Source organism: Heterodontus francisci, chromosome 17, assembly GCF_036365525.1.
Source record: "Heterodontus francisci isolate sHetFra1 chromosome 17, sHetFra1.hap1, whole genome shotgun sequence".
Taxonomy (NCBI): Eukaryota; Metazoa; Chordata; class Chondrichthyes; order Heterodontiformes; family Heterodontidae; genus Heterodontus; species Heterodontus francisci.
In genome coordinates this window covers 24,841,636-24,864,423 of record NC_090387.1, presented here as the reverse complement: position 1 = coordinate 24,864,423, position 22,788 = coordinate 24,841,636, and positions in this window count along the sequence as shown.

The following is a 22,788-nucleotide window of genomic DNA, read 5'->3' as shown; positions in this document are numbered from 1 at the left end:
TGTTGATCGTGGGGAATTCAGCGATGGTAATGCCATTGAATGTCAAGGGGAGATGGTTAGATTGTCTCTTGTTGGAGATAGTCATTGCCTTGCACTTGTGTGGCGCAAATGTTACTTGCCACTTATCAGCCCAAGCCTGCATATTGTCCAGGTCTTGCTGCATTTCTGCATGGACTGCTTCAGTATTTGAGGAGGTACAAATGGTGCGGAACATTGTGCAATCATCAGCGAACATCCCCACTTCTGACCTTATGATTGAAGGAAGGTCATTGATGAAGCAGCTGAAGATGGTTGGGCCTAGGACACCAGTCTGAGGAACTCCTGCAGTGATGTCCTGGAGCTCAGATGATTGACCTCCAACAACCACAGCCATCTTCCTTTGCGCTAGGTATGACTCCAGCCAGCAGAGAGTTTTCCTGCTGACTCCCATTGACCTCAGTTTTGCTAGGACTCCTTGATGTCAAGGGCAGTCACTCTCACCTCATCTCTTGAGTTCAGCTCTTTTGTCCATGTTTGAACCAAGGCTGTAATGAGGTCGGGAGCTGAGTGGCCCTGGCGGAACCCAAACTGAGCATCACTGAGCAGGCTATTGCTAAGCAAGTGCTGCTTGCTGGCACTGTTGATCACACCTTCCATCACTTTACTGATGATTGAGAGTAGTCCGATGGGGCAGTAATTGGCTGGGTTGGACTTGTCCTGCTTTTGTGTACAGGACATACCTGGGCAATTTTCCACATTGCCGGGTAGATGCCAGTGTTGGAGCTATACTGGAACAGCTTGGCTAGGGGTGCGGCAAGTTCTGGAGCACAGGTCTTCAGTACTATTGCCGGAATATTGTCAGGACCCATAGCCTTTGCAGTATCTAGTGCCTTCAGTCGTTTCTTGATATCACGTGGAGTGAATCGAATTGGCTGAAATCTGGCATCTGTAATGCTAGGGACTTCAGGAGGGGCCGAGATGGATCATCAGCTCGGCATTTCTGGCTGAAGATTGTTGCAAGTGATTCTGCCTTATCTTTCACACTGATGTGCTGGGCTCCCCCATCATTGAGGATGGGGATATTTGTGGAGCCACCTCCACGAGTTAGTTGTTTAATTGTCCACCACCATTCACGACTGGATGTGGCAGGACTGCAGAGCTTAGATTTGATCGGTTGGTTATGGGATCGCTTAGCTCTGTCTATCACATACTGCTTACGCAGTTTGGCACGCAGATAGTCCTGTGTTGTAACTTCACCAGGTTGGCACCTCATTTTGAGATATACCTGGTGCTGCTCCTGGCATGCCCTCCTGCACTCTTCATTGAATCAGGGTTGGTCTCCTGGCTTGATGGCAATGGTAAAGTGGGGGATATGCCGGGCCATGAGGTTACAGATTGTGGTTGAGTACAATTCTGCTGCTGATGATGGCCCACAGCGCCTCATGGATGCCCAGTTTTGCATTGCTAGATCTGTTCGGAATCTATCCCATTTAGCACGGTGATAGTGCCACACAATATGATGGACGGTATCCTCAATGTATAGGCGGGACTTCGTCTCCACAAGGACTGTTTGGTGGTCACTCCTACCAATACAGTCATGGGCAGAAGTATCTGTGGCAGGCAGATTGGTCAGGACAAGGTCAAGTAAGCTTTTCCCTCGTGTTGGTTCCCCCACCACCTGCCGCAGACCCAGTCTAGCAGCTATGTCCTTTAGGACTCAGACAGCTCGGTGAGTAGTGGTGCTATCGAGCCACTCTTGGTGATGGACATTGACGTCCCCCACCCAGAGTACATTTTGTGCCCTTGCCACCCTCAGTGCTTCCTCCAAATGGTGTTCAATATGGAGGAGTACTGACTCATCAGCTGAGGGAGGGCGGTAGGTGGTAATCAGTAGGAGGTTACCTTGCCCATGTTTGACCTGATGCCATGAGACTTCATGGGGTACAGAGTTGATGTTGAGGACTTCCAGGGCAACTCCCTCCCTACTGTAGACCACTGTCCCGCCACCTCTGCTGGGTCTGTCCTGCCGGTGGGACAGAACATACCCAGGGATAGTGATTGCAGTGTCTGGGCCATTGTCTGTAAGGTATGATTCCGTGAGTATGACTATGTTGCTTGACTAGTCTGTGGGACAGCTCTCCCAACTTTGGCACTGGCCCCCAGATGTTAGTAAGGAGGACATTGCAGGGTCAACAGGGCTGGGTTTGCCATTGTCGTTTCCGGTACCTAGGTCGACGCCGGGTGGTCCGTCCGGTTTCATTCCTTTTTATTGACTTCGTAGCAGTTAGGTACAACTGAGTGGCTTGCTAGGCCATTTCAGAGGGCATGTAAGAGTTAACCACATTGCTGTGGGTCTGGAGTCACATGTAGGCCAGACCAGGTAAGGACAGCAGATTTCCTTCCCTAAAGGACATTAGTGAACCAGATGGATTTTTACAACAATCGACAATGGTTTCATGGCCATCATTAGACTAGCTTTTAATTCCAGATTTATTAATTAAATTCAAATTCCACCTTCTGCTGTGGTGGGATTCAAACCCATGTCTCAATACCCTGGGTCTCTGGGTTACTAGTCGAGTGATAATACCACTACGCCACCGCCTCCCCCTTCCATTCCACCCCTCCAGAAGTACTGTTCAAAATGCAGAGATCACCTCTTCACCACCTCCCCTACACTATTGATGCACATTTGACCCCTGCCTCCCCCCACCCCACTACACTGAAAATCCAGAAGTGCCAAGTTGATGATCCATCTCGGCCTCCTCCTGAAGTCCCCAGCATCACAGATGACAGACTTTAGCTAATTCGATTCACTCCACGTGATATCAAGAAACGACTGAAGGCACTGTATACTACAAAGGCTATGGGCCCTGACAATATTCTAGCAATAGTAGTGAAGACCTGTGCTCCAGAACTAGTGGCGCCCCTAGCCAAGTTGTTCCAGTACAGCTACAACACTGGCATCTACCCGGCAATGTGGAAAATTGCCCAGGTATGTCCTGTATACAAAAAGCAGGACAAGTCCAACCCGGCCAATTACTGACCCATCGGTCCACTCTTGATCATCAGTAAAGTGGTGGAAGGTGTTGTAGACAGTCCTAGCAAGCAGCACTTGCTTAGCAATAACTTGCTCAGTGATGCTCAGTTTGGGTTCTGCCAGGGCCAGTCAGCTCCTGACCTCATTACAGCCTTGGTTCAAGCATGGACAAAAGAGCTGAACTCAAGTGTTGAGGTGAGAGTGACTGCCCTTGACATCAAGGCAGCATTTGACCGAGTATGGCATCAAGGAGCCCGAGCAAAACTGGAGTCAATGGGAATCAGGGGGGAAAACACTCTGCTGATTGGAATCATACTTAGCGCAAAGGAAGTTGGTTGTAGTTGTTGGAGGTCAATCATCTGAGCTCCAGGACATCACTGCAGGAGTTCCTCAGGGTAGTGTCCTAGGCCCAACCATTTTCAGCTGCTTCATCAATGACCTTCCTTCAATCATAAGGTCAGAAGTGGGGATGTTTGCTGATGATTGCACAATGTTCAGCACCATTTATGACTCCTCAGATACTGAAGCAGTCCATGTTGAAATGCAGCAAGACCTGGACAACATCCGGGCTTGGGCTGATAAGTGGCAAGTAACATTCACGCCACACCAGTGCCGGACAATGTCTATCTCAAACAGGAGAGAATCTAACCAACTCCCCTTGACATTCAACGGCATTACCATCGCTGAATCCCCCACTATCAATATCCTAGGGGTTACCATTGACCAGAAACTGAACTGGAGTAGCCATATAAATACTGTGGCTCTAGAGCAGGTCAGAGGCTAGGAATCCTGCGGCAAGTAACTCACTTCCTGACTCCCCAAAGTCTGTCCACCATCTACAAGGCACAAGTCAGGAGTGTGATGGAATCCTCTCCACTTGCCCGGATGGGTGCAGCTCCAACAACACTCAAGAACCTCGACACCATCCAGGACCAAGTAGCCCGCTTGATAGGCACCCCATTTACAAACATTCACTCCCTCTACCACCGACACACAGTGGCAGCAGTGTGTACCATCTACAAGATGCACTGCAGCAATGCACCAAGACTCCTTAGACAGCACCTTCCAAACCTGCGACCTTTACCACCTAGAAGGACAAGGACAGCAGATGCATGGGAACACCACCACCTGCAAGTTCCTCTCCACATTACACACCATCCTGACTTGGAACTATATCGCTGTTCCTTCACTGTCGCTGCGTTAATATCCTGGAACTCCCTTCCTAACAGCACTGTGGGTGTATCTATCCCACATGGACTGCAGTGGTTCAAGAAGGCAACTCACCACCACCTTCTCAAGGGTAATTAGGGATGGGCAATAAATGTTGGCCTAGCCAGTGATGCCCACATCCCATGAATGAATAAAAAAAAATTGCTTCCAAATTTCATCATAGCTGCATGCCATAAGTCTAAACAATGTCATAGTAGCCTCATAGAAATAATGGAGTCAACTTTGGATAGATTCTGTAGCATCAAATTATGAAGCACTGTTGCAGATCCAAAAGACGCAGCATTTTGCAGGCATACTTGCCTCAGATTTAATTATGGCAAATCCAATATCTTTGTGACATTGCTTTAGATTACTTTTTGAATGCGGATTTCATTATTGCCTTTTGTGGTTTGTTAATGGATTCTAAATTAAAGAAAAACAATTGTTCAGAGATTTTTAAAAAAACAACTTTCATCATTCCTGTGATACTCTCTTGTACCACCACTACCTACCTCAAGGTGTACCAATCCTTTCTGGTCACCCTTTCCAGTAGCTCCCTCTCACTGGTACTAGATGAGGCAAAACAAAATGCTTGATGGTAGAATATTATTCGCATTATCACCAAATGTAAAATGTAATTGCACCATGTGATGATTGGGAAATTCCTGACTACATGCATAGAATGCAATCTTAATCAATATGAATTGCAGAACTTAGGGTGATCAATGGAACATAAAGACAGGTATAGTGTAAAAAGTCACTGGGTGGGATTGGTTAAAATTACCCATTTCGAGTGTGGTACTGTGAGATTTCATTGCAGTATTAGACAATTTAATTTATTACCAACTATTCAGCTCCATCAGTCTGAAAAGTAACATATGCTTCCACTCCACCAACCTCTGTGTGCAATGGATCATCCTCTGCCATTTCCACAACTTCCAGTGTAATACCACCACCTAACACGGCTTCTCTTCCCCTCCTGTTTCAGCGTTCCCAAGGGTCCACTCCCTCTATGATACCCTGGTCCACTCCTCAGTTACCCCAACACAGCCTCCCTTTCCTATGGCGCCTTTGCATGCAAGCACAGGAGATGCAACATTTTCCCTTTTACTTCTTCCCTTCTCACCATCCAAGGCCCCAAATCCGCCTTCCAGCTGAAACAGCAATTTACTTGTACTTCTTTCAATTTAATATTCTATATTCAGTACTCACAATGTGGTCTCCTCTACATTGGTAGACCAAACACAAACTGAGAGATCACTTTGTTGAACACCTCCATTCAGTAGCCAAGTGTGACCCTGAGCTTCCAGTCGTCTAACATTTTAATTCTCCACCATGCTCCGACTCTGTCCTTTCTGTCCTTGGCCTGCTGCAATGTTCCATTGCAGCTCAATGCATGCTTGAGGAACAGCAGCTCACCTTTAGACTGGGAACTTTACAGCTTTCTGGGCTAAACATTGAGTTCAACAATTTAAAATCATAACCTCTTCCCTTATTTTGTTTTACTTTTTTATTCTCACATTTCTCTCTTTCGGACCGCAGCTATTCAGGGTCCTACCATTTCCACCTCATCTAGACACATGATTTGTTTCTTTACTTTGTTACGACTGAGGTTGGAGGAGTGCACTGTCTTTCTCTAGTTCCACTTCTCCACGGGTCACAACATGTTTTACCCAGTTACCGATACACGAATTATATACTTTAACTATTCTAGTTTCAGAATAAATATCCACCAACCAGGTTTCTTTCATAAACAACAAAATTATTACTTTATTATAAAACAAGACCCATTCAATAAAGATGCGAAGTTTATTAACACATAGGTTGAAATATGAAAGTATAAAAATATTCACTTCTAAATAACCCAACACACATGCGCACTAGTTAAAGAAAAAAATAAAGAAGCTTTCTCTGCAGAGATCAGCTTTACAAAAACAAAAATACTTTGGCCAAATACTTGTTAATTCTTGAAGAAAAAGGATAAGATATGGAATGTTCCAGTTTGTCTGGCATCTGGATACATATAGGCGGGTATCACTAGATACATGCAGTTGTCATTGGGATCTTTTCAAAAGCAGCTCGTTCAGGAGATGTGAAGAGAAAGTCTTCCAGAAACTTCTCAGGAGAAATGCTGCATCAGTCTCCCCAGTTCTCAAACTAGATTCTCAGGGTTTCTCGAAAAGGTGGAACAGGGTGAACTGGTCGCCTTTCTCTCTTAACAGACTTACACCCCAACTGAACTCCAAACAAATAGTTAAAAAAGAAACAAATCTTGACCACCATAAATCTAAACATGTCACTTCTCTGTAAACAACTCCGATAGTCAGCAAGGCTCCTGCTGTTTGCTTAGCTTAAGACATGTGACTTCCAGTAAGTGTTTGTTTTTAAACAAAGTCCCAAGTGTCCTTCCAGTGACCCTTTCTTTTTAAAAAAAAGTACAGCATCTCCTCAAGTATTTCCACAGTCTTTTGAACATAAGTCCTCAAAAAAATTAAAAGTTGAAGCACCTTCATAACATCTCCAACCTTTGAGGAATGAAACATCCTTTTTAATAGTGTTTCATTACAAAGTGCAGACCAAAAAAACAGAATATGAAAAAAATATTAAAACATATTTTCATACTCATTCACTCTTTACCTGTAGCTAATACAGTTCTGCCTTGTACCATCTTTTGATAACTCAAAGTTAGATTCTAGATAAAGCATCAGCAATTACATTGATTTTCCCCGCAATGTGGATAATCTTTAATTGATAGGGCTGCAATAGTAAACTCCATTGAAATAGTCTGGCATTCTGGTTTTTGAATTTTTCCACAAAGACTAGGGGATTATGATAAGTATATACCAGTGTCTCTCTGTTGCCATGGTGGACATATACTTCAAAATGTTTAAAGCTCGTAGTAAGCCCAGGGTTTCTTTTCCCACTATAGGGTATAACTTTTGGTGTCGATTTAGCTTTTTGGAAAAGTATCCCACTGACCTTTCTATGGCCGATTCACCTTCTTGTAACAGGACTGCACCTACCCCCAGGTCCCTAGGATCAATTGCTACCTTAAAAGGCTTAGTGAAATTTGGGGCAGCCAACACTGGTTCATTGATCAAAATTGCTTTCAGCCTCTCAAAAGATATTTGGCACTCTCCTGATCACACTACCTTGGCTTTTTTTTTTGTAGCAAATCTGTCAGTGGAGCAGCTATAGTACTGAAATTTGGTACAAACATGTGGTAGAAACCACACATCCCCAAAAACCTCGTGATTTCTCAATTAGTCTTTGGGGCAGGGAACCCCACCAATGCTGTTCTTGGCAACACTTGTCCTTGCCTACTATATACCCTCAGTAGGTTAGCCACAGATCTGCAAATTCACTTTTGGCAAGGTTTATCGCCAAAACAGCTAACTGTAATTTTCTAAACAGAGCTTCTAGTTGTTCCAAGTGGTCCTTCCAAGTGTCACTGTATACCAGCACATCATCAAGGTAAACCACACAATTAGGAACACTAACTACCACTTGGTTCATTAGATTCTGAAATTTGTTGGGGCATTTTTTAGCCCGAATGGCATCACTCAGCATTGGAAAAGATCATCAGGTGTGACAAAGGCCGATATTTATTCAACTCGGGGTATTAAAGGAACCTGCCAGTATCCCTTTAATAAATCTATTTTTGTAAGAAATGTGGCACTGCCAATTCTGTCAATACAGTCTTCCAAGTGAGGAATTGAGTCTGCCTTTGTTACTGCATTAACCTTTCTGTAGTCCATGCAAAAACTGTCAGGCTTAGGTGCTAACATGACTGGGGAACTCCAGCTGATTTGGCTGGGTTCAATTGGATGTTTTTCCAACATATATTGGATTTCTCCTTTCACCTGGGCCTGTTTCTCTGGACCTAAGTGATAAGAATGCTAGATTATAGGAGAGAATTCTCCGACATCCACATCATGTATGGTTAAGGTTGTACATCCTGGCTTGTCCCTACAGACTCCTTTAAATGCAATGAGTAGCCTTGTTATGTCTCCTCGTTGTTTTGCATCTAAATATGAAAGCATAGGCTGGAATTTTACCGATTTCTGTGGCTCCGGGGCAGATGCGCCTGAAGCAGATGAGGGCTCCGATCCTGCTCCGTGTCTCCTGGCCACCGGCATCACGCGCGGGCAGACAACTAGCAGCCCCGCGGCGTATCTGAGAAATGAAAGGGCGCGCGCGGGCGGGATGATAATCAGCATTGGGGGCGGGGCCACATCTGGGAATGGCTGATGTAAGCTCTTGAAAAAGGATTACTGCAATGATATTGAACAGTTAGTTCTTACTTGGCTAGACATTAAGAAATCAGTGGCATTCGGTCTGGAGTATTAAAAGGCTCGACACGTGCAAGGAGAGAAGGACTGGGAGATGATAAGTACAAGAAGTGATAGAGGGGAAAAGTTTCCGCACGGCCCCCCCCGATTTTCAGATGAATCATTGCAGGTCCTCCTTCAGGCGCTTGAGGAGAGGCGGGGGATCCTCTTCAATCCAGATGGTAGAAGGCGACCCTCCCAACTGACCAAGAGGGCCTGGCTGGAGGTCGCCGAGGAGGTCAGCAGCCGTGGCGTTGTAAGGCGGACATGGATCCAGTGCTGCAAGCGCCTCAATGACCTGCTTCGCTCTGCCCGGGTAAGGGGCATTCCTCATTCAGCTAATCGTTAATGTGTCAAGGGTGGGTATATGTGTACTCATGATGCAATGTGGAAGCCTGTATGATCATTGCTTGGCTGCTGCCTTGCATTGGGATGCAAGATAGGCAAGTCTGAGATGAACGATGATGCGGAGGTGTTCAAGTCGCGCTCAGCAGTGAAATAAAGAACAAAGAACAAAGAAAATTACAGCACAGGAACAGGCCCTTCGGCCCTCCAAGCCTGCGCCGATCCAAATCCTCTATCTAAACATGTCGCCTATTTTCTAAGGGTCTGTATCTCTTTACTTCCTGCCCATTCATGTATCTGTCTAGATACATCTTAAAAGATGCTATCGTGCCCGCGTCTACCACCTCCGCTGGCAACGCGTTCCAGGCACCCACCACCCTCTGCATAAAGAACTTTCCACGCATGTCCCCCCTAAACCTTTCCCCTTTCACTTTGAACTCATGTCCCCTTGTAATTGAATCCCCCACTCTGGGAAAAAGCTTCTTGCTATCCACCCTGTCTATACCTCTCATGATTTTGTACACCTCTATCAGGTCCCCCCTCAACCTCCGTCTTTCTAATGAAAATAATCCTAATCTACTCAACCTCTCTTCATAGCTAGCGCCCTCCATACCAGGCAACATCCTGGTGAACCTCCTCTGCACCCTCTCCAAAGCATCCACATCCTTTTGGTAATGTGGCGACCAGAACTGCATGCAGTATTCCAAATGTGGCCGAACCAAAGTCCTATACAACTGTAACATGACCTGCCAACTCTTGTACTCAATACCCCGGCCGATGAAGGAAAGCATGCCGTATGCCTTCTTGACCACTCTATTGACCTGCGTTGCCACCTTCAGGGAACAATGGATCTGAACACCCAAATCTCTCTGGACATCAATTTTCCCCAGGACTTTTCCATTTACTGTATAGTTCACTCTTGAATTGGATCTTCCAAAATGCATCACCTTGCATTTGCCCTGATTGAACTCCATCTGCCATTTATCTGCCCAACTCTCCAATCTATCTATATTCTGCTGTATTCTCTGACAGTCCCCTTCACTATCTGCTACTCCACCAATCTTAGTGTCAAATGCCAACATCAACCCCTTTGGGTGATTGCGTGATATGCCAACGAATATGTTTAAACTAAGTATTTGTGTTTAATTAGGAAAGGAAGGCACACAATTCCCGAGAGAGGTCCCGTACAGGTGGGGGTGTGGCCAGTCATGCATTCCTGAGTAGAATGGAGGAAGATGCTTTGACGATAGCAGGGGAGGAAGGAGGATGCGCCGTTGCAGATGGCCAGGCCGGTGGACCTGGCCATGAGAGTGAGTGATCCAGAATGTGGTGTAAGAGTGTATTTTGGGGGGGTGGGTGGTGGGTGTTGTGGGAGAGCGCTCGTGGGCCAATGGTGTGGTGATTGTCAAATGCACTGAATGTTTCCCTCAAATGTTACATCACACAGATGTGACCATAATGGAGTCAAAAACATGTGCTTAAGTCTGATCAAACTGATCAATATGATTTTCCCAACAGGTGAAACACAGCATGGGCCAGGAAGCGTCTCCGTTGCCTGACCATCCACCTCTGAGGTGGAGGAGGGCACCTCAGAGGGTGCACCAGCACATCATCGCGAGGCACCAAGTACCACAGCAGATACTGACACTTCGGTTGGGATGACTGTGTCTGGGGAATCAATGTCACATACTGATGTGAGCACAGCACAGTTACCGGGCCAGACACCAGAGGCAGAATCGGCCGATGCATCACACAGTCTGAAGAGTGTGGGATACCAGGCCAGTTCAGAGCTGCAAGCTGATGACGTGTCTCTGAGAACATCCATTCGTCGGGAGATGTTGCATGTGCAGCATGCGGTCCTTGGAAATCTGGCGGAGTTGCCTGAGGCGCTGCGCGCTATGACTCATACTCTGGAGGCATCCATCCAGAATATGAGTTCAGCAAACTCTCAGGCATTTGAACATCTGGCTTCCTCCATTGAAAGACTGGCAGCTGCCATGGAGGGGCCAGTTCTGGATGCAATTCGTGACCTCAGAGCGAGTGTGGCCTTCCCGGAGCAGAGCACCAGAGAGCAGAATCTGATGCGCTGGCGACAGGTTGAGGCAGCTCATCCCTCTGATGTCACCATTGAGGACCAGCCGAGCCTCATGAGGGCACAAGGGCAGCAGATCGCATATGGGAGCTACTCTCAGGGCGCCTCTGATGCATCCTGCAGCTCCTTGCTCCCTCTGCCAGGGCCATGTGAACTGCGAAATCCCAGGGTGTTAGACGGTGCTCATGATATTTATCAAGAGAACCCTAAGATGCTGGGGCCCTCACGGCCGCGAACATGGAGAGGACGTCCGCCAAAGTCATAACAAGCAGGGCAGCAACCAGATCATCCATCTGCCTCTGGTGAGTCTGGTGGTGAGGGATCATGCCCCCGAATGAGCACTCGCAAACGATATAAGAAATCACTTTAACATCACTACTGTTTCACTGGGTGACTTGTAAGTTATTTATTTGATTTGTGTAAGAAAACCTTGTAATAAATTTGGTGTTTTGACTATTTGACATGTCATTCCTGAAGGCACATACAATATCGTTACTCAACACAAGGAGTTTTAAATCTGAGGTCACACACTTGGGGTTGCGTTCCTCATGATGTGAAGGATTGCTTCGTCACATTATCTGTCCCCCTGAAGGAGAGTGAATTTGCCCTCTCAGATCCTCACAATGACTCATCTCATACGACAATATCAATATAGTGAAAATTTATATCCTCTCAATGGAAATGCCTGCCTATTAGAGACTCCCTAGTCTCTCTAGCACTTAGAGCCAAATTACATTCAGCTTCCTCTCCCTGATCATCATGTGACTGATGCCCAGCTTCCTCATCAGAAACTTCACATCATCTGATGACACATCACGCTGACATTGATCATCCTCCAGGGCCTCTCCATTTTCAATCGCCAGGTTATGCAAGGCACAGCAGACGACAAAGATTCTTGAAATCCTTGATGGTGCGTACTGCAGTACTCTACCAGAGCGGTCAAGACACCTAAATCTCAACTTTGGTAGGCCTATAGTTTGTTCGATTGTCACTCTGGTGGCCGCATGGCTCTCATTGTATCATTCCTCTGCATTACCCCTTGGGTTCCTCACTGGTGTCATGAGCCATGTCTTCAGAGGATAACCCCTGTCGCCAAGTATCCATTCCTCCATTCTGTATGGAGGACTGAAAAGTGCAGGCACCTGGGAGTTTCGGAGAATGAAAGCATCATGACAACTCCCAGGGTAACGTGCACACACCTACATGCTTCTCTTCCAATGATCATAGACAAGCTGAACATTCATCGAATGGAATCCCTTGCGGTTCCTGAATGCCCCCGACTGGCCTGCTGCTTCTCGAAGGGCCATATGAGTATAGTCTATCACGCCCTGTACCATTGGGAAGCCAGATATAGTGCTGAAGCATCTGGCTCTCTCAGCCTGACTGGTGTTGTCCGTCTTGAACGTGATGAAATGTTCAGCACGTTGAAACAACGCATCAGTCACAACCTTTATGCAGTGGTGCGCTGCTGCTTGTGAGACTCCGCACAAGTCTGCCGCTGAGGCATGCAACGAGCCACACGCGTAGAAGTTAAGAGCTATTGTAACCTTTAGAGCGACCAGCATTGGATGGCCACTGATACAGTTTGAGGCAACATCCACTGCCAGCATCTCACAAAGAGATGCGACAGTCTCCCGTGACAGCCGCAGTCTTCTTCTGCACTGGCGTTCTGACAGCTGCAGGTAGTTCAGATGCGGTTGGTATGCCCTTCCTGCTGGGTAGGCATGTCTCCTGATATGTGTTCGCTCCCGGGTGACTCTGCCACCTGCTCTCCCTCCAACATTATGAGGATGCACTGGGCAGCTTGTTGCACGTTCCCCTGCCCATTTGTCCTTCTGTCCCTCATTGAGGCACAGCCCTCCTCATCTGATGATCCACCTCCACAGCGAACAATTCCCATTGCTGTACAGCAGACCAGATGCTTTGACCACAGGTATTAGCGTCCAGCTGTTAGGACTGGCTCACGAAAGCCCTTTCCTTTCACCCAATAACTCAGAGTCGATGGGTCCCGACAGCAGTGCATAACATTCAGATGAACCCTTCTGCACAAGCTGCAAGTAACACCCCTTGTTAGGACATTCAAATAACATCTGAATTAATAAAGAGCAAAAACAAAAATTGTACCTCCAACTCCCTCATGAGTCAATGCCTGCCGCCTTTTAGAACCTGCCGGGTTTCCGAGATGCCCCGCAACCCGATTTACGGCCGTAAAATCAGACTGCACGTGTAAAATTGCTGTCAATTGCTTTTTCAAGTACCTTAATGAGCTTTCAGTTGCTTGTATTCGGGCGGTGAGCACAGACTCGATCTTGCCCAACTTCCTACGCTGGTTACATGGCGTCTGCGTGTAATGATGCTGGGGACCTGGCCCGACGTCAACGCGCTCTATTTTACCTTTCAGATGCCTCCGATGGGACCCGATTCCTGACAGTAAAATTCTGGCCATAGTGTCTACTCTCCCTAATAATTCAGTGTTAGCTAACTGGATAGTAGGAGGTTCAATTTGGGAATGGTCTAGGCCTCCTTCTCCCTCGTCCTCATTATCCCTTTTGTCCTTCACTGCCCTTACTACCTGACACATCTGTGCTTGCTTATTCTCCTCCCAGCGGTGATATTCTTTCAAGATATTGATGTGACACAGCCGATTCTTTTTTCAGCGATCTGGGGTGTCAATCAAACAATTTACTTTACCAATCCTTTTTGACTATATATGAATCACTGAACCGTGCTTTCAGCGGTTCACCCTGTAAAGGCAATAATACTAACAGCTCATTCCCCGTTTGAAAAGTTTGGGTTTTGGCATGTTTGTCTGCCCATGCCTTCATGGTTGTTTGAGAAGCTTTAAGGTGTTCCTGAGCCACTTTGCAGGCTCTAGTGAGCTGCTTCAGGAACACGGATACATAAACTAACATGGAAGGCTAAAATAATTTAATTGATTAGTTTCAGAGGACCTCTCACCTCATGTCCATAAACTAATTCAAAAGGACTAAAACCATTTGACTCATTAGGTGAATTCCTGGTGGCAAACAAAAGAAAATCCAGTTCATTATCTCAATCATGGGGATATTCATGACAATATGCCCTGATCATCGTTTTGAGGGTCTGATGGTACCGTTCTAAAGCCCCTTGTCTCTGTTGGTGGTGTGCTGAAGACTTTAACTGTATTACCCCCAGATCACTCATAACTTCCTGAAACATTTTAGACATAAAATTGGAGCCTTGATCTGACTGGATCGCAATCGGTAATCTATACCTAGTGAAAAAGTGAGTTAACCTTTCTACCACTACCTTAGCAGAAATTGTTTTCAAGGGAATGGCCTCTGGGAACAAAGTAGCCATAACCATGATAGTGAGTAGATATTGATGTCCTGCTTTTGTTTTCGGTAAAGGCTCAACACAGTCTACGAACACCGTAATAAGTGGATCCCAAAAACTGGTATGGTAATGAGAGGTGATGATTTTATTGCAGGTTCAGTTTTCTCACAATCACATTGAAAAGAGCGTGAAGAGTGGGGAGAGGCTTCATTGAAAAGAGCGCGGAGTGCTGGGAGAAGCTTATTTGAAAAGAATGCAGAGTGCTGTGAGAAGCTTATTTGAAAAGAGCGCCGAGTGCTGGGAGAGGCTTCATTGAAAAGAGCGCGGAATGCTGGGTGAGGCTTCATTGAAAAGAGCGCGGAGTGCTGGGTACTGGGAGAGGCTTCATTGAAAAGAGCGCAGAGTGCAGGGAGAGGCTTCATTGAAAAGAGAGGCGAGTGCTGGGAGAGGCTTCATTGAAAAGAGCGCGGAATGCTGGGTGAGGCTTCATTGAAAAGAGCGCAGAGTGCTGGGTACTGGGAGAGGCTTCATTGAAAAGAGCGCAGAGTGCAGGGAGAGGCTTCATTGAAAAGAGAGGCGAGTGCTGGGAGATGCTTCATTGAAAAGAGCGGGGAGTGCTGGGAGCGGCTTCATTGAAAAAAGCGGGGAGAGCAGGAGAGGCTTCATTGAAAAGAGCGCAGAGTGCTGGGAGAAAATCATTGAAAAGAGCGCAGAGTGCTGGGTGAAGCTTCATTGAAAAGAGCGCGGAGTGCGGGGAGAGGCCTCATTGAAAAGAGCACGGAGTGCTGGGAGGGGCCATGCTCTATCCAATCCTGTATCCTATCGGATCTTCTGTTCAGTGGAACGAGCTCGTTCAAGAAAATGAAGTGTGACATCACAGGAAAGCAGGTAGGTGATTGGTTGGAGAAGAAGCTACCTGTTTGGTGAGTATCTGGTAAGTGGTTAAGGTCTATTCTAATCCTAATGTTTAAAATAGTAACGGAACTAGTGGTAAACTTCATAAAATATATAAAAAAAGGAAAATAAAATAAATAATTGGATAAAATAATTAAGTCATTAATTAAAACACATTAAGGATGGCTACACAGGTGATGTGTCATGGCTGCAGTATGTGGGAGCTCCTGGATGTGAGTGTGATCCAGGGCATAGGCAGGACAAGGAAAGAGGATCTGCAAAGTCAGTATGAGGAAGTAGGCACCAAATTAGAAAGCAGAACCTCAAAGGTAATAATTTCTGAATCATTACCTGTGCCACGTGCAAATTGGCAGAGGGCAAATAAGATTAGAGAAATTAATGCGTGGCTCAACGACTGGTGTGGTAGAAGTGGATACCGGTTCATGGGGCACTGGCACCAGTACTGGGGAAAGTGGTGGCTATACCATTGGGATGGTCTACATCTGAATCGTGCACAGGCCGGTGTTCTATAACTACGGAAGTAGAGAGGGTTTTAAACTGAATAGTGGGGCAAGGGATCAAATTTGGGAAGATATGGCAAATCAAGGAGTAAAGACAAAACAAGAGAGAAAAGTATTAATATGGAGGATGAAAAACAGACTGTGACAGGAAGGGACAGAGCATACAAATCTAAGAGTAAATCAACAGATAAGGCTGGAGGTTACAAAAATAATAATAGGACTAAACTAAAGGCTCAGTATCTGAATGCACTTAGCATTCGAAACAAAACAGATGAACTGAGAGTGCAAATAGAAATAAATAAGTACGATCTGGTAGCCATTACAGCGACATGGCTACAGGATGACATAGATTGGGACCTGACTATTGAAGGATACATGTCATTTAGGAAGCACAGGAAGCGAGGAAAAGATGGAGGGACAGCTCTGTTAATTAATGATGGTATTAGCGCAATAGAGAAAGATGAACTAAGTTCAGGAAACCAGGCTGTAGAAGCAGTTTAGGTAGAGATGAGTAATCATAAAGGCAAGAAGTCACTTGTGAGAGTGGAGTACAGGCCACCTAACATTAACCACACTGTGTGATGGGGTATAAAGGAAGAAATAATGGCAGCTTGTCAGAAAGGTACAGTGATAATTATGGGGGATTTTAACCTACATATAGACTGGAAAAATTCGATAGGCAGAGGTAGCCTAGATGAGGAGTACATAGAATGTTTTTGGGATAATTTCTTGGAACAGTCCATTCTGGAGCCAACCAGAGAGCAGGCTATACTAGACATAGTATTATGAAACAAGATAGGATTAATTAATGACCTCATAGTTAAGGCACCCCTAGGTAGCAGCAATCATAATATGATTGAATTTTACATTCAGTTTGAGGGAGAGAAGAGTAGGTCCAAGACAAGTATTTTAAACTTAAATAAGGGCAATTACAAGGGCCTGAAAGCAGTGCTAGCTAAAGTGAACTGGCAAAGTCTGTTAAGGGATCGGTCAATAGAGATGCAGTGGCAGACATTTCGGGGATATTTCAGAATACACAGAATAGATACATTTCAATGAGAAAAGAAAAATTCCAAGGGTGGGACCCGCCATCCGTGGTTAACTAAAACAGTTAAAGATAGTATCAAACTTAAAGAAAAAGCCTATAATTGTGCAAAAATGGGAGGCAGGTCAGAAGATTGGACAGAATATAAATAAAAAGCAAAGAATGACTAAAAGATTGATAAGGAAGGTAAAATTAGAGCATGAGAGAAACTAGCTAGAAATATAAAGACGGATGGTAAGAGTTTCTATAGATATTTTAAAAAGAAGAGTTAGCAAAGTGAGCGTTGGTCCTATAGAAAGTGAGTCTGGGGAATTAAAAATGGATAATAAGGAGATGGCAGGTGAATTGAATGGGTATTTTGCATCGGTCTTCACTATTGAGGATACAAGTAACATCCCAGTATTAGCTGTTAGTCAGGAAATATAAGGTAGGGAGGAACTGAAGAAAATTACAATCAATAGGAAAGTGGTACTGAACAAATTGTTGGAGCTGTGGGCTGACAATTCCCCAGATCCTGATGGACTTCATCCTAAGGTGTTAAAAGAAGTGGCTAGTGAGATAGTTGATGTGTTAGTTTTAATTTTCCAAAATTCCCTAGATTCAGGAAAGGTTCCGTTAGATTGGAAAATAGCGAATGTAACTCCTTTATTCAAAAAGAGAGGGAGACAGAAAGTAGGAAACTATAGGCCAGTTAGCTTAACATCTGTCTTAGGGACAATGTTAGAAGCTATTATTAAAGATGCTAAAAATTGAGAAAAATTCAAGATAATCAGGCAGAGTCAACATGGTTTTGTGAAAGGGAAATCATGTTCAACCAATTTATTGGAGTTCTTTGAGGGAATTACATGTGCTATGGATAAAGGGGAACTGGTGGATGGATTGTACTTAGATTTCCAGAAGACATTTGATAAGGTGCCACATCAAAGGTTATTGCAGAAAGTAAAAGCTCATGGTGTAGTAGGAGGTAACATATTGGCATGGATAGAAGATTGGCTAGCTAACAGGAAACATACATTAGGCATAAACGGATCATTTTCTGGTTGGTAAGATATAAATGACTGAGATGAAAGGACCGAAGGTATGGTTGCTAAATATGCTGATGACACAAAGATAGGTAGGAAAGTAACTTGTGAAAAGGACATAAGGGGGCTACAAAGGGATATAGATAGGTTAAGTGAATGGGCAAAGACCTGGCAAATGGAGTATAATGTGGGAAAGTGGGAAATTGTCCACTTTGACAGGAAGAATAAAAAGGAAACATATTATCTAAATGGTGAGAGATTGCAGAGCTCTGCAATGCAGAGGGATCTGGGTGTCCTAGTGCATGAATTGCAAAAGGTTAGTATGCAGGCACAGCACATAATTTGGAAAGCTAATAGAATGTTATCATTTATTGCGAGGAGAATTGAATACAAAAGTAGGGAGGTTATGCTTCAGCTATACAGAGCATTGGTGAGACCACATCTGAAGTACTGTGTACAGTACTGGTCTCCTTATTTAAGGAAGGATGTAAATGCATTGGAGGCAGTACAGAGAAGGTTTACGAGACTAATACCTGGAATGGATGGGCTGTCTTACAAGGAAAGATTGGACAGGCTAGGCTGGAATTTGAAAGAGTAGGAAGTGACTTGATTGAAACATGTAAGATCCTGAGGAGTCTTAACAGCGTGGATGTGGAAAGGATGTTTCCCCTTGTGGGAGAATCTAGAACTGTTTAAAAATAAGGGGTGGCCCATTTAAGACAGAGATGAGGAGAAATTTCTTCTCTCAGAGGATTGTGAGTCTTTGGATTTCTCTTCCTCAAAAGGTGGTAGAAGCAGAGTTTTTGAATATTTTTAAGGCAGAGGTAGATAGATTCTTGATAAGCAAGGGGGGGGTGAAAGGTTATCGGAGGTAGGTGGAAATGTTAAGTAATCAGTTCAGCTATGAACGTATTGAATGGTGGAGCAGGCTCAAGGGGCCGAGTGGCCTACTCCTGCTCCTAATTCATATGTTCATATGTTCGTGCATGGCACGTTTTTCGAAACTGCACCAAGTCCTTGCAAAGACATGGCCAGTAAAAATGTCGACTTACACATAATTGGGTCTTCCGGATCCCCACATGTCCTGTCATAGGAATTTCATACACTATCCTTAATATTTTCTGGTGATACTTGGGTGGTACCACTATCTGTCAAACAATCATCCATTCTTCATCCGCAGCTCTGTGAGGAGGTCTCCACTTCCTCATCAGAATCCCATTTTTAATATAGTAGCCTTCCGCAACTCCCTTTGCCTCAGTTTCAGTTAGAACAAATTGCGCCACTTTACGTAACTCTGGATCGGCTTGCTGAGCCTTGATCAGAGAAGACTTGCTGAGCATTTCCTTCAGATTATCTAAATCCCCAAAGAAAGTTTCAGATAGCCAAATATCTAACTGTGGTGCCAATTTGACCTCCAACAATGGAACTTGTTTAGCCATTGCTCAGGTCGTTACAAATGAAGAAAAAATTCCTGGAAACTTTTCCTGCAACTGCTCTGTCTTCTTGACCCTGGCAGAACCCAAACTGAGCATCACTGTGCAGGTTATTGCTAAGCAAGTGCCGCTTGATGGCACTATTGATGACACCTTCCATCACTTTACTGATGATTGAGAGTAGGCTGATGGGCAGTAATTGGCCGGGTTGGACTTGTCCTGCTTTTTGTGTACAGGATATACCTGGGCAATTTTCCACATTGCTGGGTAGATGCCAGTGTTGTAGCTGTACTGGAACAGCTTGGCTTGGGGCGCGGAAAGTTCTGGAGCACAGGTCTTCAGTACTATTGCCGGAATATTGTCAGGGTCCATAGCATTTGCAGTATCCAGTGCATTCAGTTGCTTCTTGATATCACATAGAGTGAATCGAATTGGCTGAAGTCTGGCATCTGTGATTCTGGGGACTTCAGGAGAAGGCTGAGATGGATCTGCCCTCGACATCAAGGCAGCATTTGACCGAGTATGGAATCAAGGGGCCCTAGCAAAACTGAGGTCAATGGGAATCAGTGGGAAATCCTCTGCTGATTGGAGTCATACCTAGCACAAAGGAAGATGGTTGTGGTTGTTGAAAGTCAATCATCTGAGCTCCAGGACATCATGCAAGAGTTCCTCAGGGTAGTGTCCTAGGCCTAACCATCTTCTGTTGCTTCATCAATGACCTTCCTTCAGTAATAAGGTCAGAAGTGGGGATGTTCGCTGATGACTGCACAATGTTCAGCACCATTCGTGACTCCTCAGATACTGAAGCAGTCCTTGTAGAAATGCAGCAAGATTTGGACAATATCCAGGCTTGGGCTGATAAGTGACAAGTAACATTCGCGCCACACAAGTGCCAGGCAATGACCATCTCCAACAAGAGAGAATCTAACCATCTCCCCTTGACATTCAATGGCATTCTCATCGCTGAATCCCCCACTATCACCATCCTAGGGGCTACCATTGACCAGAAACTGAACTGGAGTAGCCATATTAATACCGTGGCTACAAAAGCAGGTCAGAGCTAGGAATCCTGCGGCGAGTAACTCACTTCCTGACTCCCCAAAGCTTATCCACCATCTACAAGGCACTAGTCAGAAGTGTGATGGAATATTCTACACTTGCCTGGATGGGTACAGCTCCAACAACACTCAAGAAGCTCAGCACTATCCAGGACACTATCCAGGTTTGCACTGGAGTGCTGACTTGGGTTGCATTAGAGTGCTATAGTGGAAGTATGGTAACTGAGGAAGTTCGGTGAGGAGGGCGTGAGGAGCTCCTTTCATTTCCTACAGGTCCTCAGAGTGAGGGGAAACGAGAGTTTCCAAAGAGCACAGCTGACTGGGAGAAGACTCGGAGGGCGGAGTTCCGGACCGGTAAGTATAAAAAACTTACCTCGAGGTTTTGTGGCCTGCATCCAGGGAGAAGACTCGGAGGGCGGAGTTCCAGACCGGTAAGTATAAAAAACTTAACTCTGGTAAAAAAAAACTGAAAGTGACGTCACAGGAAAGCTGTGACCTGATTGGCTGGTAGGGAATTTTTACTGAATTTAAAAATATAACATTGCTAAAAAAACTGATTAAAACCTTAATTAACTAATTAATAAGAAGAGTAACTAAACCAGAGGGAGGAGATTACTGTATTTAGTTAGCATTTAATATTTATAGTAGGAATCTAGCACTAGGGACCATATAGTTAATTATAACAATTTAGTAAGGATTTAATAAGTATTTATTTATTTAAAATTAATTTATTAATTAGTGCTAGAAATGTCAGTTAGAGGGGTAAAGTGCCTCACCTGTGAAATGTGAGAGGTCCGTGACGCTTCCAGCGTTCCAGACGACTACAAATGCAGGAAGTGAACCCAGTTGCAGCTCCTCACAGACCGCATGGATCGGTTGGAGTGGCAACTGGATGCACTTAGGAGCATGCAGGTGGCAGAAAGCGTCATAGACAGGAGTTTTAGAGAAATGGTTACACCCAAGGTGCAGGAAGATAGATGGGTGACCGCGAGAAGGGGTAGGCAGTCAGTGCAGGAATCCCCTGTGGCTATCTCCCTCTCGAACAAGTATACCGTTTTGGATACTGCTGGGGGGGATGGCATATCAGGGGAAAACAACAGCAGCAGCCAGAGCAGTGGCACCATGGCTGGCACTGTTGTTCAGCAGAGAGGGACAAAGCGCAGAAGAGAAATAGTTATAGAGGACTCTATAGTCAGGGGCACAGATAGGCGCTTCTGTTGCCTCCCTGGTGCCAGGGTCAAGGATGTCTCTGAACGGACAGGGGGCATTCTGAAGGGGGAGGGTGAACAGCCAGAGGTTGTGGTACACATCGGTACAAACGACATAGGCAGGAAGAGTGACGAGGTCCTGCAGGGGGAGTTTAGGGAGTTAGGTAGAAAGTTAAAAGACAGGACCTCTAGGGTTGTAATCTCGGGATTACTCCCTGTGCCACATGCCAGTGAGGCTAGAAATAGGAAGATAGTGCAGCTAAACATGTGGCTGAACAGCTGGTGTAGAAGGGAGGGTTTCAGATATCTGGATCATTGGGATCTCTTCAGGGACAGATGGGACCTGTACAAGAAGGACGGGTTGCATCTAAACTGGAGGGGCACAAATATCCTGGCTGCAAGATTTGCTAGCGTCACTCGGGAGGGTTTAAACTAGTGTGGCAGGGGGGTGGGAACCAGAGCAGTAGGACAGCAAGTGAAATAAATGAGGGGGAACTGGTAAATAAGGCCAGTAGGACTAAGTGGAAGAGCAGGCAGGGAGATGTTGCTGAGCACAGCAGGACTGGTGGTCTGAAGTGCATTTGTTTCAATGCGAGAAGTATAACAGGTAAGGCAGATGAACTTAGAGCTTGGATTAGGACTTGGAACTATGATGTTGTTGCTATCACAGAGACTTGGTTGAGGGAAGGACAGGATTGGCAGCTAAATGTTCCAAGATTTAGAAGCTTCAGACGGGATAGAGGGGGATGTAAAAGGGGTGGGGGAGTTGCATTACTGGTTAAGGAGAATATCACAGCTGTACTGCGGGAGGACACCTCGGAGGGGTCATGCAGCGACGCAATATGGGTGGAGTTCAGGAATAGGAAGGGTGCAGTCACTATGTTGGGGGTTTTCTACAGGCCTCCTAACAGCCAGCGGGAGCTAGAGGAGCAGATATGGAGACAGATTTTGGAAAGATGTAAAGGTAACAGGGTTGTAGTGGTGGGTGATTTTAACTTTCCCTGTATTGACTGGGACTCACTTTGTGCTAGGGGTTTGGATGGGACAGAATTTGTAAGGAGCATCCAGGAGGGCTTCTTGAAACAATATGTAGATAGTGCAACTAGGGATGGGGCCGTACTGGACCTGGTATTGGGGAATGAGCCTGGACAGGTGGTCGCAGTTTCAGTAGGGGAGCATTTCGGGAACAGTGACCATAATTCCATAAGTTTTAAGGTACTTGTGGATAAGGATAAGAGTAGTCCTCGGGTGAAGGTGCTAAATTGGGGGAAGGCTAATTATAACAATATTAGGCAGGAA